This window comes from Halichoerus grypus, chromosome 7 (assembly GCF_964656455.1).
Source record: "Halichoerus grypus chromosome 7, mHalGry1.hap1.1, whole genome shotgun sequence".
Lineage (NCBI taxonomy): Eukaryota > Metazoa > Chordata > Mammalia > Carnivora > Phocidae > Halichoerus > Halichoerus grypus.
In genome coordinates this window covers 91,452,917-91,466,309 of record NC_135718.1, presented here as the reverse complement: position 1 = coordinate 91,466,309, position 13,393 = coordinate 91,452,917, and the positions used below count along the sequence as shown (strand labels likewise).

General features: G+C 40.6%; 1 protein-coding gene and 1 pseudogene across 3 annotated transcripts in view; one reads left to right on the top strand and one right to left on the bottom strand.

Moving 5' to 3' along the window:
* Positions 1-13,393, bottom strand: part of SMYD3 (SET and MYND domain containing 3) — a 680,781-nt gene that overhangs the window by 652,745 nt on the left and 14,643 nt on the right. The window lies entirely within an intron of this gene.
* On the top strand, positions 11,638-12,164 carry LOC118547475 (programmed cell death protein 5 pseudogene; annotated as a pseudogene).

Below are 13,393 nucleotides of genomic sequence, written 5' to 3'. Positions count from 1 at the left end.
GGAGCTGGAGAAAGAACAGCAAATAAAGCCTAAACCCAGCAGAAGAAGAGAAATAATAAAGATCAGAGCAGAAATCAATGAAATAGAAACCAAAAGAACAGCAGAACAGATCAACGAAACTAGGAGCTGGTTCTTTGAAAGAATTAACAAGATTGATAAACCCCTGGCCAGACTTATCAAAAACAAAACAGAAAGGTCCCAAATAAAATCATGAATGAAAGAGGAGAGATCACAACCAACACCAAAGAAATACAAACAATGATAGGAACATATTATGAGCAAGTATATGCCAGCAAATTCGATAATCTGGAAGAAATGGATGCATTCCTAGAGATGTATAAACTACCAAAACTGAACCAGGAAGAAACAGAAAACCTGAACAGACCTATAACCACCAAGGAAATTAAAGGCAGTAATCAAAAATCTCCCAAGAAACAAGAGCCCAGGGCCAGATGGCTTCCCAGGGGAATTCTAACCAAACATTTAAAGAAGAATTAATACCTATTCTTCTGAAACTGTTCCAAAAAATAGAAATGGAAGGAAAACTTCCAAACTCGTTTTATGAGGCCACCATTACCTTGATCCCAAAACCAGACAAAGACCCATCAAAAAGGAGAATTACAGACCAATATCCCTGATGAACATGGATGCAAAAATTCTCACCAAAATACTAGCCAATAGGATCCAACAGTACATTAAAAGGATTATTCACCATGACCAAGTGGGATTTATTCCTGGGCTGCAAGGTTGGTTCAACATCCGCAAATCAATCAACGTGATACAATACATTAATAAAAGAAAGAACAAGACCGGTAAGATCCTCTCAATAGATGCAGGAAAAACATTTGACAAAGTACAGCATCCTTTCTTGATCAAAACTCTTCAGAGTATAGGGATAGAGGGTACATACCTCAACATCATAAAAGCCATCTATGAAAAACCCACAGCGAATATCATTCTCAATGGGGAAAAACTGAGAGCGCTCCTCCTAAGGTCAGGAACACCACAGGGATGTCCACTATCACCACTGCTATTCAACATAGTACTAGAAGTCCTAGGCACAGCAATCAGACAACAAAAATAAATAAAAGGCATCCAAATCAGCAAAGAAGAAGTCAAACTCTCACTCTGCGAGATGATATACTTTATGTGGAAAACCCCAAAGACTCCACCCCAAAACTGCTAGAACTCATACAGGAATTCAGTAAAGTGGCAGGACATAAAATCAATGCACAGAAATCAGTGGCATTCCTATACACCAACAACAAGACAGAAGAAAGAGAAACTAAAGAGTCGATCCCATTTACAATTGCACCCAAAACCATAAGATACCTAGGAATAAATCTAACCAAAGACGCAAAGAATCTGTACGCAGAAAACTATAAAATACTCATGAAAGAAATTGAGGAAGACAAAGAAATGGAAAACGTTCCATGCTCATAGATTGGAAGAACAAATATTGTGAAGATGTCAAGGTTACCTAGAGCAACCTACACATTCAATGCAATCCCCATCAAAATACCATCCACTTTTTTCAAAGAAATGGAACAAATAATCCTAAAATCTGTATGGAACCAGAAAAGACCCCGAATAGCCAGAGGAATGTTGAAAAAGAAAAGCAAAGCTGGCGGCATCACAATTCCGGACTTCCAGCTCTATTACAAAGCTGTCATCATCAAGACAGTATGGTACTGGCACAAAAACAGACACATAGATCAATGGAACAGAATAGAGAGCCCAGAAATGGACCCACAACTCTATGGTCAACTAATTTTCAACAAAGCAGGAAAGAATGTCCAATGGAAAAAAGTCTCTTCAACAAATGGTGTTGGTAAAATTGGACAGCCACATCCAGAAGAATGAAACTGGATCATTTCCTTACACCACACACAAAAATAGACTCAAAATGGTTGAAAGACCTAAATGTGAGACAGGAGTTCATCAAAATCCTAAAGGAGAACACAGGCAGCAACGTCTTCGACCTCAGCTGCAACTTCTTCCTAGAAACATCACCAAAGGCAAGGGAAGCAAGGGCAAAAATGAACTGTTGGGACTTCATCAAGATAAAAAGCTTTTGCACAGCAAAGGAAACAATCAACAAAACCAAAAGACAACCGACAGAATGGGAGAAAATATTTGCAAATGACATATCGGATAAAGGGCTAGTATCCAAAATCTATAAAGAACTTATCAAACTCAACACCCAAAGAATAATCCAATCAAGAAATGGGCAGAAGACATGAACAGACATTTCTGCAAAGAAGACATCCAAATGGCCAACAGACACATGAAAAAGTGCTCAACATCACTCAGCATCAGGGAAATCCAAATCCAAACCTCAATGAGATACCTCACACCAGTCAGAATGGCTAAAATTAACAAGTCAGGAAACGACAGATGTTGGCGGGGATGCAGAGAAAGGGGAACCCTCCTACACTGCTGGTGGGAATGCAAGCTGGCGCAGCCACTCTGGAAAACAGTATGGAGGTTGCTCAAAAAATTGAAAATAGAGCTACCATACGATCCAGCAATTGCACTACTGGGTATTTACCCCAAAGATACAAATGTAGGGATCCAAAGGGGTACGTGCACCCCGATGTTTATAGCAGCAATGTCCACAATAGCCAAACTGTGGAAAGAGCCAAGATGTCCATCCACAGATGAATGGATAAAGAAGACGTGGTATATATATACAATGGAATATTATGCATCCATCAAAAGGAATGAGATCTTGCCATTTGCAACGACGTGGATGGAACTGGAGGGTATTATGCTGAGCTAAATAAGCCAGTCAGAGAAAGACATGTATCATATGCCTCACTGATATGAGTTATTCTTAATCTCAGGAAACAAACTGAGGGTTGCTGGAGTCGGGGGCTGGGAGGGATGGGGTGGCTGGGTGATAGACACTGGGGAGGTTATGTGCTATGGTGAGCGCTGTGAATTGTTAAGACTGTTGAATCACAGACCTGTACCTCTGAAACAAATAATAATATTTATATGTTAAAAAAAAGATAGTAGGAAGGGAAAAATGAAGGGGTGGAAATTGGAGGGGGAGATGAACCATGTGGGACTATGGACTCTGAGAAACAAACTGAGGGTTCTGGGGGGGGATGGGTTAGCCTGATGTTGGGTATTAAAGAGGGCACGTTCTGCATGGAGCACTGGGTGTTATACACAAACAATGAATCATGGAACCCTACATCAAAAACTATGATGTAATGTATGGTGATTAACATAATAATAAAAAAACTAATGATGTAATGTATGGTTATTAACATAATAAAATAAAAAAATTTAAAAAAGAATTAAATTTTGATACTCATCAAATTTGTGAGAAACATCACAACCATTCCAATTAAAAATTTGATTTAATATGTGCCTGCCCTATATGTGACAGTCATTTAAATATGTACAGAACATGCTAATGTGAATGTCCAGTTTGAAATTCAACATACAGAACTATTTACGGATATCATTTGTAGCCTGAATGAACCCAGCTGTAGCAAGTTCACCTTAGCCCTTGAATATAAAGTTGCAAAGGAGGGGGTCAATTAGGATGAAAAAGAAAGATAATCATTGTCAAACCAGACTGCACATTAGAATAACCTAGGGAGCTTTTAAAATTTCCACATTCAAGCATACTCTGAACCAATTAAATCAGATCTCTGGGTGGGAACCATGCACCAGTATTTTTTTTTTTTTTTTTTTTTTTTTATTTGACAGAGAGAGACATAGCAAGAGAGGGAACACAAGCAGGGGGAGTAGGAGAGGAAGAAGCAGGCTTCCCAAGGAGCAGGGAGCCCGATGTGGGGCTTGATCCCAGAACCTGAGATCATGACCTGAGCCGAAGGCAGACGCTTAACGACTGAGCCACCCAGGCGCCCCTGCACCAGTATTTTTTAATGCTCCCCAGGTGCTTCCAATGTGTAGCCAACACTGAGAACCAATGAATCAGAAGAGAATCTCTCCCATGTTCTAAAAACCTAAAGATCAGAACTATACAAAGAAAGGAAAAAAGTCCCAGAAAGCAGGGAGTCCTTCGTAAGTAAGCTGTTTTCTTTCAAGTTATAAATGATTTCTATGTATTAAGGATATGTGCCTTTTTATGTTGCGAATATTTTCCTCAGTTTCTTGGCTTCTCCATTATAAGTCAGTTCTTTGACATACAGATATTTTTGACTTTTATGAAGTTATATCTATTGATCAAACTAACTTTTCCCCCTTATTTGGTTATTTTTGCCTCAAAGACTTAACAACAAAACCAAAACAATAAAAAACAGGGTACTTCCTAACATTATGATTCTCAACCAAAGTAATGAATAAAAAAGTCAGGGGGGGCCTGGGTGGCTCAGTCGGGTCTGCCTTCAGCTCAGGTCATGATCCCAGGGTCCTGGGATCTAGGTCTGCATCAGGCTCCCTGCTCAGCGGGGAGCCTGCTTCTCCCTCTCCCCCTGCCTGCTGATCCCCCTGCTTGTGCTCTCTCTCTCTCTGTCAAATAAATAGATAAAATCTTTTAAAAAAATCAATATTAACCTAGAACTATAAATACCCTTAAATGCTCAAAATTAAACATGAATAGGTCATGTGTAAAATAAAATGGCAACAAGTTAACTTTTAAAAAGGATACTTTTTTATTTTACTGTATTTAAACAATAATGACTTTGTCGACTTTAAATGTAGGTTCCACGCCCAGCACAGGGCCCAAAGCAGGGCTCGAACTCACAAGACCTGAGCTGAAATCAAGACTCCAATGACACCAACTAAGCCACCCAGGTGTCCCCCAATTTTTACTTTTAAAATAAACTGTCTAAGATGTTTATCACATGGGTTATGTGCCTTTTCAGGAACTGTTCAGAAATATAGCTAGTTGTGGCGAAAGCAACCATTTGAGTTCTAAGATTAGACCAAGACAGAATAGACAAGGTTATTCCACACAATCACATTTATTATTTTTATCCTAACAAGTAATTATTACAACAAAATTTTTTTTTAATATTTTATTTATTTGACAGAGAGATAGCGAGAGCAGGAACACAAGCAGGGGGAGTGGGAGAGGGAGAAGCAGGCTTCCCGCAGAGCAAGGAGCCCGATGCGGGGCTCAATCCCAGGACCCTGGGATCATGACCTGAGCCGAAGGCAGACGCTTAACGACTGAGCCACCCAGGCACCCCTATTACAACAAAATTTAAGGGGGGTTCCCTGTATAAAATATTTTGTAGTAATAAATCCCATTGTAAATATAGATCAATAGGCACAATTCTCCCCCAAATCGTCACAAATTCAATTGACTACTAGTTTCAAACATGAGTTTTTGCTTTTAACGTGAATAACAGTCATTATTAAGGCACTGTTACCACATCAATTTGCCCAGTTGTTCTTTCATTATGATGAGTTTTATATAGATATTTATGACAAAATTTTGATTTTCTGGTTCAAATTCAAAACAAAAGCTATGGTAAATGTCAGAAGTTGAGAACAGTTTGGAAAGGACGTTCATGAAGATGATCACTGAGGGATACTGAGTTTCAAGAGCTGAAAACAAAGACACTATACTGAAAAATGTCTGTGTGCTTTTAACCCCATTGTCCACCAGAGGGAGCATCACATCTAATTTAGAGTCTAAATGGGGAGCCCCCAGATGGAAAGGGGAAATCATCTAAAACTTAATCGACAAAAATTTTAGATGTAGTATTTACAGAATTAAATATAAAACCAAATCACAACATCCAAAAAAAATTCAAAGGAAATATTTATCAAATACCTGGACTGCTGAGAACTGTAATACTTACAGAAATCCATTCATCTATTTAACGTAAATACACAAGTTACACAAATATCCTGAAATTATTATTTTTATTTTTTATTTTATTTTTTTTTTTAAAGATTTTATTTATTCATTTGAGAGAGAATGAGATAGAGAGAGCATGAGAGGGGGGAGGGTCAGAGGGAGAAGCAGACTCCCTGCCGAGCAGGGAGCCCGATGTGGGACTCGATCCCGGGACTCCAGGATCATGACCTGAGCCGAAGGCAGTCGCTTAACCAACTGAGCCACCCAGGCGCCCCTATTTTTATTTTTTTTTAAAGACCTTATTTATTTATTTGACAGAGAGATAGAGAAAGAGCACAGGTAGGCAGAGAGGCAGGCAGAGGGAGAGGGAGAAGCAGACTCTCCACTGAGCAGGGAGCCTGACGTGGGGCTCAATCCCAGGACCCTGGGATCATGACCTGAGCCGAGGGCAGTTGCCTAACCGACTGAGCCACCTAGGCACCCCCAAATATCCTGAAATTATAAGCAGCAAATGTATGTTGATTCCATAAGTTTGTGCTGCAGCACAAAATTCTGCAAGGCTAACAAGCTCCCATTGATAATGATGCTGCTGATCCCCAGACCACACTTGGTGTACCAAGAACAGAGGATAATGTAAACTGAATTTCCAAACTCACATTTTAACTCTTAAGTTAGGAAACTGATTGGTAAGGAATGGGACCCTAAATTTGGGATGCAAACCCATGAAATTTGATGCCTTGAACTCCTAAATTCTGTTGAATTTCCTCTACCAGTAAAAACACTCTGAAGAGGGTGGTCTCCCTTTGCCTAAAGAACCTGCAATGGTCTCCCCCCATGGTAAGTGCCCTGTGAAGGACCTGCTGTGGAATTACCTTCACCATCTCTCAGTGCTTTAGATCTATGACCAGACTCAAGTCCCAGCAGTCCCCAAAGAATAAAGCAGAAAACTACGACCCATTGGGGCACCAGGGTGGCACAGTTACACATCCAACTCGATTTCAGCTCAGGTCATGATTTCAGGGTTGTGAGATCAAGTCCCGAGCCAGGATCTACCCTCAGCAGGGAGTCTGCTTAAAATTCTTCCCTCTCCCTCTGCCCCTCCCCACTGCTTGTGCATGCGCTCTCTAAAATAAATCTTAAAAAAAAAAAAAAAGTGCAGGCACCTGGGTGGCTCAGTCGGTTGAGCATCTGCCTTTAGCTCAGGTCATGATTTCAGAGTCCTGGGATTGAGCCCCACACCTGCTTCTCCCTCTCCCTCTGCCCCCACCCCTGCTTCTGCATGCTCTCAGACAGATGAATAAAATCTTTGAAAAAAAAAAAGTGCAACCCATTAGGAGATTCATTACACACCAAAAGAATTGCGAGATTTTGCCAATTTATATCAACAAAAACTTGAGGAACACATACGGGAAAGGATCCTAAGAGTGTTGGAGTGTTGGATTCAGATGGAAGATAATGCTGAATTAGGCTGAATTTATTGCTATGGGTGTGCTAAGCAGAAACTGTGGATTCAACAGGTTGGCTCAAGCAGCTAGGAACGCCTAACAGTTTGCTTGGTTGGTTTATTGAAAGCTGGACCTAAAGGTGACCTACACTAAATGAAGGTGAAACATCTGAACTTCTTTGGGTACTGAGGTCTTCCTGATAGCTTAAGGATATCAGAATGCTGAGTGGGTTTAATATGTTAGACCTGCTTACCCTTAACCATGTCCCTGGGAGGATCCAGAAAACATTCCATTCACCAAGCTAAGAGAAATATATTCATGAGAGGAACTCTGGCCTCCTTTAAGAGCTCTGGGATGGCTAGCCTTCATAGGCCAGGAATAAAAGTGGTAACTCCTGCCATCAAACTGACTCCCTAAGTTGAGCAGGAGATGATCGGATCCTGTGGTGGCAGGGACCAAGTGGCAGCACTTAATCACCAAAGACAAGGTGGGAATGAATACCATAATGGCAGCCAAAACAGTAACCAGAAAGGTTTGAACTGCAGAGATCTCTGACATTGGCTAAGAAATCAGTGCCCCAGGGCGCCTGGGTGGCTCAGTTCGTTAAGCGACTGCCTTCCGCTCAAGTCATGATCCTGGAGTCCCAGGATTGAGTCCCACATCAGGCTCCCTGCTCGGCGGGGAGTCTGCTTCTCCCTCTGACCCTCCCCCCCTTGCTCTCTTTCTCTCATTCTCTCTCTCTCAAATAAATAAATAAAATCTTTCAGAAAAAAAAAAGAAAGAAATCAGTGCCCCTAGAACTGAAACAGATGGGCAATCTATTAAAGTCTTGATTAGTTTAGGGGCGCCTGGGTGGCTCAGTCGTTGAGCGTCTGCCTTCGGCTCAGGTCATGATCCGAGGGTCCTGGGATCGAGCCCCGCATCGGGCTCCCTGCTCAGCGGGAAGCCTGCTTCTCCCTCTCCCACTCCCCCTGCTTGTGTTCCCTCTCTCGCTGTGTCTCTCTCTGTCAAATAAATAAATAAAATCTTTAAAAAAAAAAAAAAAGTCTTGATTAGTTTAAGTGGAAAAACTCGAAGTATGATTTAAATCACCAAAAAAGTAAAGTTGTGGCCCCTCTACCAATTCCTAGATTGGAGCCATTTCATAGACCCAGAGTCTCTGGAATGAAGGGCATTCCCTTAAGAAGAATTCTACCACAGAGCCAAATATGGATACTATAAATTTTCCACCTAGGCTTCCCTAAAGAGATCAACAGCCATTTATTAAGGATGACTTTGTTCTGGGGAAGAGGACATAAGCAGCCCTTGGAAGGATTACTAGATACTGGCTCTGAACTAGAGTGAATTCCTGAAGACTCAAAATACCATTTTGGTCCAAACTTTCAGTAATAGCAGCTTATGGAAATCAGAGGATCAATGCAGATTTGGCTCAGATTTATCTCAAAGTGGGTCCAATAGGTCCCAAATCCACCGTGCAGTTAATTCTGCTGGAACACACAGTTGGAACAGACATCCTTAACAACTGACAGAATCCCCTCTCTTGGGGCGCCTGGGTGGTTGGGCATCCAACTCTTGATATCGGCTCAGGTCATGATCTGTGTCATGGGATCGAGCCCTGCTTTGGGCTCAGTGCTCAGCATGGAGTCTGCTTGAGATTCTCTCTCTCTAAAATAAATAAAATCTTTAAAAATAAAATAAATAAAAAAAAGAATCCCCTCTAATCCCCTACCCATACAGTAATGACTAGCCTGGTATAAAAGTGCATGTGGAAGCCACTAGAACTGCCATTACCTACCTAAACAGTAAACCAAAACCAATACTGCATTTCTGGAGGACTTCCTGCCACCATCAATGACGTGAAAGATGCAAAGGTGGTGATTTCCTCCCACATCCTCATTTAACTTGATTTGGCTAACGTAGACAGATGGATCTTGGAGAATGACCGTGTGCTTTCAGTTGTGCACAGGATAGTTAGGTGAATGAACTTGCTATTGATGCCAAGAATGGTTAAGGAAGGTTAAAGAGGCACGCATGTGTGACAAGGGATGAACTGCAGTGGCTTCCGTAGTCTACTGACACAGCAAGCTGGAACTACAATTCCCAAAATTTCCTCTCTGGAGGACTCTGGATTAAGGTTAGCCAAAAAAGATGTGTGCGATTTGGAAGGCAGAAGTGAAGCAACCATCATCATCCTCTTCTGTAGGGTGTGCAGGGCTTGCATAGGGTACAGGTACTGCTGCAGCCTGTGTACACGGTCACCACCTAATGGTTTGCCTTGTTGGCCTGGGCTAGCAGCCAGGCCCTCTGCTCCTCCATCTCCCATGGTATCTCTTCCTGAACCTTCTCCAAGTTGTGGGGCCCAGTACATGAACAGTTCTGTGGCAAAGAGCATTAGCAATTTCTGCAGGTCACTGGTGTCATTCAGGGGAAGGCAGTGACAGACACAGGTTTCAAGTTGTCCTCATTAGTTCCAGTTGGATTCCAATGTGTTTTTGCTTCCCCCCGATATGACATCCAGCTTCTCCTTCTGCCAGCTCCACTGATTTCAGGACCCACACAATTCAGAGACAACAGCAACTTTACCAATTCCCAAATTATGTAAGGTCTAACCTCTATAATCCTTATCCTTTGTCATTCAGTGATTCTGCTTCTCTGATCCAACCCCAAATAGATATAAGCCCTTTGTAGAAAAACTGACCAGTCCAAGAGAATAACCCTGACAGTTGGAAGACACCAGATGACCAAATATATAGACACCCACTGGGCAAGAATCTGCACAAACACCCAGAGTTGTTATTTTTCAACCTAAAACTTTTTAGTGCCTCATTCTTCAATATGACTAATCAAGAATGACCAGACACTTGAGGACAGTTCATCTTTTCTTCCCTTTTACTTTTGTCATAGAGAGTTTGAAACATTCCCAAAAGTAGAGAATAGTATAATGGAACCCCACACATTCATCAACCAGCTTCAAAAATTATCAACACATGGCTAATCTTATACAAACTATACCCTCACCAATACCTCCCAACTACATTACTTTAAAGCAAACCTCAGTCTGTCATTTCACCCATTATCTACCGCAAAAAGATAAAACTTTTAATTGTTTTTAACTTCTCATTTTGAAATAATTTCAGATTGATAACAAAAATTGCAAGAAATAGTAAAGAATTCCATTTGTCCTTCACAAGGATATCATATGATGCTTACATCTTACATAATCAAAGAACAATTGTCAAAATCAAAAAACTAGCATTGAATCTAATAATTTCTAATTTTATTGCATTGCAATCAGAGAACAAAGCTGCTATTACTTAAGATTTGTTTAAACTTCCTTTACCATCTAATATAAGGTACATTTTTGTAACAGTTCTTGATTACTCAAAAATACGTAATCTCAGGACGCCTGGGTGGCTCAGTGGGTTAAGCATCTGCCTTCGGCTCAGGTCATGATCCCAGGGTCCTGGGATTGAGTCCCACATCGGGCTCCTTGTTCAGCAGGGAGCCTGCTTCTCCCTCTGCCTGCCGCTACCCCCTGCTTGTGCTCTCTCTGACAAATAAATAAATAAAATCTTTAAAAAAAAAAATGTAGTATCTGATAAGTGTATAGTCTTTAACATATCTAATAAATGTATTAATTGCAAAACAAATTAACAGTGATTCAATATTATTAACTAATCTATAGACTTCATTCAAATTTCATCAATTGTCCCACTAATGTCCAATTTTTAATCCACGAACATACTTTGCATGCTTTAGTTTTCATGCTTCCTTGGTGTCCTTTAATCTGGAAGAGGTTCTTCAATCTCTCTGTCATTCACCACCTGGATTCAATTGCAGAGTACTGCCTAGTTACTGTATACTGTCCCTCAATTTGGTTTCCTCTGATGTTTCCTCATGATTAAATTCAGGTTACATTTTTGATATTATACATCAGAGAACGGATGTTGTGTCCTGCTCAGTGGGTATGAGGAAGTATACCATGTCAATATGTCATATTATTAGAGTTATTACCTTTGTTCACCTGGTTAAAGTGATGTCTGCCAAGTTTATCTACTGTGAAGTTACTATATTTTTTCCCTTGTACTTAATAAGGATCTACTAAGGAGACTAAAAATTATGTGAATATCTATTTTTTTTTTAAGATTTTATTTACTTATTTGAGAGAGAAAGCTCAGGCAGGGGGAGGGGCAGAGGGAGAAGCAGACTCCCAGCTGAGCAAGGAGCCCGATGCGGGGCTCGATCCCAGGACCCTGGGATCGTGACTTGACCCAAGGCTGATGCTTAACTGACTGAACCGCCCAGGCACCACTGTAAATACCTATTTCTGATCATACTTTTGCCCACTCATTTTAGCATCCATTGATTATTCTTGTCCAAAAGTTACAGATTTGTCTCGACCCCGGACTGCTGCACCATGGCTGAGGAGGAGCTGGAGGCTCTGAGGAAGCAGAGGCCGGCCGAACTGCAGGCGAAGCATGGGGATCCTGGTGATGCAGCACAACAGGAAGCAAAGCACAGGGAAGCAGAAATGAGAAACAGTATCTTAGCCCAAGTCCTGGATCAGTCAGTCTGGGCCCGTTTAAGTAACTTAGCACTTGTAAAGTCCAAACAAACTAAAGCAGTAGAGAATTACCTCATACAGATGGCAAGATATGGACAACTAAGTGGGAAGGTATCAGAACAAGGTTTAACAGAAATCCTTGAAAAAGTAAGCCAACAAACAAAAGAAAACCACAGTTAAATTCAACAGAAGAAAAGCCATGGACTCTGATGAAGAGGACGATTATTGAAATTTAAGATGTTTAGAGACTAGAACTTAATGGAACAGTTCTAGGACAGATAATACTGGGTAGAAGTGAAGATCTGATTGTTTACTTTGTTTACTGTCTATATGCCTTTTAAAAAAATAAACTCGTTATGCAAAAGTTACAGATTAGACTGTTTCTGAGATACAGTCCAACTCAAACATTCTACCCCATGATTCTATTAACATCTTAAATTTAAAACTTCACCTTTATTTGGTTAAACTGTTAAAAAATTTTAGACAAGACTGGGGTTGGGGAAATAATTTGCATAAACACCCCACTGATTAAAATTTCTCACTGAAACACAGTTTTTTTTTTAAAGATTTTATTTATTTATTTGAGAGAGAGAGACAGAGAGAGAGCACATGAGAGGGGGGAGGGTCAGAGAGAGCAGCAGACTCCCTACCAAGCAGGTAGCCCTATGCGGGACTCGATCCAGGGACTCCAGGATCATGACCTGAGCCGAAGGCAGTCGCTTAACCAGAAACACAGTTTTATTTTAATGATGCTCTTTACCTAAGCAAGCAAACCTGAAATATAAGAAGACTTACATACAAGTTGGTTCTCTAGTCTCTCTTAAGTAAATTTATAGTGGGACATTAATAAGTCTAGGACAAAAAAAATCATGACTCTCCACAGATGATGAAAATACCTTTGGCAGAATTCAACACCTATTCTTAATTAAAAACTCCTGAGAAAATAGAAACGGATGGATACACTTCCTTAACATGATAAAATATATGTCCCTCAGACCTAAATCCAGAACCTTACGTAGTAAGTAAGCCCCAGGGAGACCAGGAACAATACAAGAATGCCAACTACCTCCACTACTATTTACCATTGTTCTGGAGGCATTACTCAGAGTATATTAGCCTGGAAAGAACAATGAGAGGCATACAAATTGAAAAAGAAACAAGATTACATTATCTGAAGATGACATGAGTATTCTTAGATATTAAATTCTCTGTAATTCTCTATGAGTAAAACAGTGTGATTCAAGTATATGAGTATACAGACCAATGAAACAGAGTAGAAAGCCCAGAGTTAGAGCCAATTAGTATATGATCTATAATACAAACACTGATTTTGTCTCAGTGATTTGCTCTAATCTTTTTAATAAACGGTGACAGGACTAATAGCCATTTAGAAAATGATAAAATTAGATCCATACCGGGGCGCCTGGGTGGCTCAGTCAGTTAAGTGTCTGCCTTCGACTCGGGTCATGATCCTGGAATCAAGCGCACATCAGGATCCTTGCTGGGCAGGGAGTCTGCTTCTCCTTCTACCCCTCCCCTTACTCATGCTTGTGTTCTCTCTCTCTGAAATAAATAAAATCTTTTAAAAAATAA